Source organism: Acanthochromis polyacanthus, chromosome 4 (assembly GCF_021347895.1).
Source record: "Acanthochromis polyacanthus isolate Apoly-LR-REF ecotype Palm Island chromosome 4, KAUST_Apoly_ChrSc, whole genome shotgun sequence".
NCBI classification, from domain to species: domain Eukaryota; kingdom Metazoa; phylum Chordata; class Actinopteri; family Pomacentridae; genus Acanthochromis; species Acanthochromis polyacanthus.
Genome location: NC_067116.1, coordinates 8566602 through 8572291, shown reverse-complemented (window position 1 = coordinate 8572291; position 5690 = coordinate 8566602). Strand labels below are relative to the sequence as shown.

Genomic DNA, 5690 nt, shown 5'->3' with positions numbered 1-5690 from the left:
TGAGAGGGAGGAAAAAAAATGAGACCTACCAAATTCTTTTTGCAGCATCTGCAGTCTCAGCTTGCTCTGATTTATTTGCCATCGGGTCCAGCAAGAACACCGCCTTCATGGCAGGAAGTACATACGGAAATAATATATATTTACGTTATCTTAAAACAACACAAAAACATATCAGATGAAGTAACAACCACTAACTGGTAACTTCCAGTGAACTCCCCCAACATGTACAAATGACAGTATGGCCTCATAGTCGTTGAAGTCTGTCTGTAATAGAAACAAAAACATCAACAAATCAGGTCAAGTCAATTTCAATTAAATTACTCCTCTTTAATGAAACTTTCTAGACTCAAAATTGATAACCCAAAAAATCCGTTTATTGCTCATAATCTATACACACATACATATATAAATACATACATATATATATATATATATATACATATATATATATATATATATATACATATATATACACAAATTAGCAGGTTATTTTCTGGACAGGATGGAGCTATGAAAACAAGCATTACCCTTCGCAGGCTGTGTTGTCTGACCATGTCTCTTGTTCCAAAAAGGATTACACCAGCTGTGTAGTGGTGTAAGATGAAAACAGGTCCTTTTTTAAAACCAGAAATAAAATATGCCTAACATCATATATACTTGTATTGTTGGTAATATCTAAATGATCAATTACCTCCCCTGTCAGCCACTGGTGAGGTCGCAGTGAACACAGATCACTGTGATGTATGTGAAAGTTGTGGCCTTCCAAGTTGACAGATGCTATTACAGCAACTACCACTTTGTTGTTGTTTTTTTCCAGAGTGATTGTAGCTGGGGAAAAAGTATATCAATTATTTATGTAATGATATTAAAATGTACAAAACAATCATCCATCCATTATTTTCTGCTTAATGTGGTGCTGCTAGACACGGGAACAGCAGTCTGAGTAGAGACACCAAAACTTCCCTCTCCTTGAGCACTACCTCCAGCTCTTTCAGGGGGCCCACAATTTGTTCCCAGGACAGCTGGGTGACATAGTCACTCCAGCATGTCCTGGGTCTTCCTCAGGGTCTCCTTTTGCGATACAAATGCCTGAGCCACCTCAGCTGACTCCTCTCGATGTGGAGGAACAGCAGCTCTCCTTCAAGCTCCTCCTGGGTGACAGAGCTCCTCACCATACCTCTACAGGAGCGCCCTGACACCCTGTGGAGGAAGCTCAATTCAGTCCCTTGTATCCAGGATTTTGCTTTTCTGGTCAAGACCCAATGTTCATGACCATAGGTGATGGTGGGAGTATAGACTGACTGGTAAATCAATAGCCTCACCTTTCGGCTCAGCACTGTCAATCTCACTCAATTTTTCCAAATCTTGTGAACAAGACCCCAATGTACTTGAACTCCTCCACTTGATTAGAATTAGATTTACAAATTGAATCAAACACTAATCAATAATGTCAAACTCTGCAGATATTAAATGCAGGAGTGTTTTTTTAAAATATGGTTTCAAAATCCTAAAATAGTGTGATGGTTACATACCTGCTGTTCTTCATCTTGCTTTTTCTCCAGGTATCAGGGCCTCCTCCTCTGCCACCACCTGATTCAGCTCTCTCTCTCCCCTCTCACTCTCCCTGCTCACAGAACCACCTTCTCCAGCTGCAACCAATCACCAATCTCTCTCCCACTGAATCCAGAGCAGCTGAGAAGCGTTACCACTAATTACTCCTCCTCCATAAAAGACCAGTCATTCCACACAGCCTCTGCCAGAATGTAGACTCTGCTCCAGCAGTTAGTTGACCTCTCATCTCTGAAAAGCAGTTTTGAGTCTGATTCTAATCTGTGTTTCCCTGTGCCTAGTTCGACGCCTCCACTGCCCAGCTCTCTTCGGCTCTACTTCTTCTATGGACAATCTGGAACTTTCTCCCTGAAGGATCTCCTTGTTGTGCTCACTGGCGTCTTGGATTGACTGGTAAACATTAAACACTGAAGAACCCAAATCCCCCTGTCCGCTCTCCGCTGCCCCATTGCTCCACACCACCGTCTGTTCCACCGCTGGTCTCCGGTCTCCGCCATTTTCCCCAGTTCCTCCCCGTTTACTCTCAGAAACCCCTAAGTTCCCAGCCATGTTTCTCTGCCACCAAACTACTCCTGTTTGCACATTAAACCTGTAACTTTGCATCTAGTTCTGCCTCACTGTGTTCTCTGCTCGGGTTCTCCAGCCGTGCTTAACACCAAGACTGTGGCTTCGGTAGTGATGGGTGGTAAAAGTATGTCCAGACATGCTCTTTCCATTGCTTGTGCAGAGGGTTTGTCATGGTTCACAAGGTGAATCAAGAGTGGTACTGTGAATTTCTGTTGCTGATGAACTCCTTGACAGTGGGCACAATTGTATCTGCACACAGTGCCAAAGGAAACCTGAAAATGCTGCTGCTAATTGCTGGAATAGCCACAGATTTAATGTGATGTTCTATGACACGATTCAGGATGCTTTCTATTGTCTTCTTTAAAGCTTTCTGGGCTTTGGAAAGTGTTTGTGAGGATGGATTATTTCCGATTTGTGGGCCAACTGCATGAATTAAATATCTGCGAGGTAAATTACCAGCACTTGTAACCACAGCCTCTCCGGGTTTTAATTTGCCATATTTTTGAATATGGCTGTCACTCTCCTTTGTTATGTTAGGCCCTCCAGCTGTAGCCAAAGCCAGTGCAAGCCCTCCGGTGTGACCCAAACTCTTATTGGCAGCATTAACAATTGCATCCACAGTAAAGGATGTCAGATCTGTCTTCCACGCACATACTGTCAGGGTTTCTGAGACTTTGACTGACAAACTCTTCTCTTGAGACAGCAGGGGTGGTGGTGGGCCAGCCTCCTCCAGCAAAGTCTCAATGTCAGTTTGGACGCTTGGTTGGATGGTTGGTTCGGTGTCCACCTGTACAGTGCACATGTTATGGATCAGGTTAGGTTCATGCATGAAATAATGTATTAAAACTCTCCATATCAATTGTTACATCACTTTGTTAGAAAACAAACCCTTTTTGGCCCATGTCCTGGCAAGGGCTGCTGCTCAGCTCTGTGATGTTCAGACTGGAGCTGTGATGAACGAAACTCAATAATTACATGAAATGCATATATCCCTCATTATAACTGATGTGCATTAGCATTGGCTGTATTATAGATCTCCTAAAATACAGCTGAATTTTAACAGAAAAACCAAGAGCACTACACATATAATTACACAACTTATAGAACTATTACCTGAGGCTGTGTTTCCTGTTTCAGCTGAGTGGCATTATTGTCTGTATCCTTCTCCTCTTCTTTGGTCTGGTTTGACATTTTCTTCCTCTCAACCTGGCAATCATAATGGTGCACTGACTCCCCTTATATAATATGGAATTATGGTACGTAATGATACACTTTAGTGACCACTACAACATCGTGTTTCATTACCAAGGTTTTTTTGGGGTTTCACAAATTCAAAGGGCTTGGTTATTCTTGAGACGTATACACCTCTCCTCTGCTGCTTCCTCTTTTTCCACTGTTCAACATCAACCCTGTGTGTCTTGGACTAATAAAAAGAGAGATGTATAGTTATTAACCTCTTTATGGTAATCAGGAGTTAGTCTTTGTCAGTTTCTATTATTTATTTGCATTCTGTAATATCAAGCATTTATTATTATTATTACTTATTGTTCTCTATTGTTGTGTGGTTGTTATCATCCTTTGGCTTTTTACACCTGTGAAAGAAAATTGCCTTCACCAGAAAAACATTGAAAACGTCTTACCTTTTTCTTGATTTTTAGAGAGTTCTTGTACTCTAATAAAAGAGCTTCATGCATCCTTTTGTAAGTGTGTGCAAAATCGTCAAATCTGGTGAGTTTCTTGTATTGAAAACGGATCCTTTTTAGATCCCATTTAGATCCCACATTCAAAACGCCTGCTGTGGGTACATTGTCTCTGCAACCGGATTCCATGACATCCTTCTCCAACTTCATCAAGCTGTCAAGATGGTATTGCCGGGGAAGTTTTGAACCGAGTTTCTTTGTGATTTTTGTTCTGGCGTGTGCCCTTATCGGTCTTCTCTTGAGCTGATCCCTTCTATGATTGACCATGTCTCCATGAAAAATGACATATGCCTTTAGAGAGTATTCGCTCTGCATTTTCACATCAACATGGACACTGCAGTCTTCAAAAAGTCAGTATCCAGAACAGGTGAAGGCCGGACAGTTCTTCCTGGATCCTAGGCTTTTTACTGTGTGCCTTTTAAACCCAAAAACACAATAAGGATGCACAGTTCTTATTCCTTTTGCAATGACATTAGTCCAGTTCCTTGAACTTTCTGTTTTCTACTGCTCTTTTAAGTTTCACCCAATCATTGCATTTAATTTAAAAAAAAAGGCTTATTAGGCAACTTGTGCGTGAAGAACTGTTGTGGTTCTGCTGAGCCTGGACTTGATGTACTGGAGGAAATCTGATTTTTAAAAAATCTCACCAAAATTTGTAATGACTTGTTGGAACATACAATAATCACATAAATTATAATTTTACATAAAATAGGTAATCACCAATTTAAAGTAGTACTATAACTCAAGGGCGTCAGTTTGTTTTTAAAAGTGGGGGAGATGGAGACCACAGCCATTGTCAGATGGAAATGCACACCCTGGGTGGCGTGCTGGGTAATCGGGAACACCGGGGATATCCCCGGTGGGCCGCTTTATTGTTGGGCCACTCCAGTCATAAAATAAAAAAATAAATAAATAAAATAATAATAATAATAATGCTTTAAATCACGGGTCTCAAACTCGTGGGCCAACTGCCCGTGGGACAATATTTTGTGGCCCTCTACTTGAGATCAAAGTTTAGCATTGGTGCGGCCCGCCTGCTTTTCTCATATGCTTCCGTGTCGTTGGTAAGACAGCACTTTGAGAAAATGTCGAAGAACGGCGGCAAAATGCCACAATCTGGGCTCAAACTCACAACCACCGCACCAAAGGCAGAGGCTCAACCTGTTGAGCTATCGGTACATGCTGGTAGAGGGGTCTGTGGGCCGCTATAGTACTAATTCTCCCGGGCCGAAATTTTGCCTGGCATGCTCTGCTGGCATGGTAATCATGAACGCCATTATATGCACGCAGGGCATGAGTAATCCTCATCCACTGGAGGCCTGTGCACACAATCATGGTGGTACCATCTCTGGCAGACGTCGCAGCAAATCTGGGAAAACAGGCATATGTGGTGCACCAGTTTTACATTATAGGGTATCCTTAAATATAACCCAATGAGTACTAATATCTTTAATATTCCTTCATAGTTTGAATGTCCTCACCAATATAAATGTTGCGTTCTGACTAAAAACTTTATTTTCTACAGCACATCTTAAAGTAGCAAAGTAATCTTACATGTCAACATTAATGATGCCTGTATTAGTAGATGCCAGTGATGCATAAGATCGTTATAATTACCATGGCAAACCCAACACTGAAAGTCAGAAAAAAAAACTACTCCTTTTCATCTTTTACATTTTACAAAGTGAAGAAATTACCCATTGTGCTTCATCCTGGTCTTCCATCCCACAGTAAAAGCACAGACTGCTCAGGTCATCTGTTAAGACAAATATTGAATAAATGTCCAGATTAATGCAATTTTCATTGTAGAGTAGAGTATATTTATGAGATAACAGATAAAACAACAAAAACGGC

General features: G+C 41.3%; 1 long non-coding RNA gene across 1 annotated transcript; it reads right to left on the bottom strand.

Moving 5' to 3' along the window:
• Window positions 1-28: 28 nt before the first annotated feature.
• On the bottom strand, window positions 29-1847 carry LOC110968994 (uncharacterized). Its single transcript, XR_007941392.1, has 4 exons — window positions 692-1847; window positions 528-583; window positions 196-264; window positions 29-103 (listed from the first exon to the last, which is right to left on the bottom strand). It is a non-coding gene; the product is annotated as an uncharacterized LOC110968994 (long non-coding RNA).
• Window positions 1848-5690: the final 3843 nt, after the last annotated feature.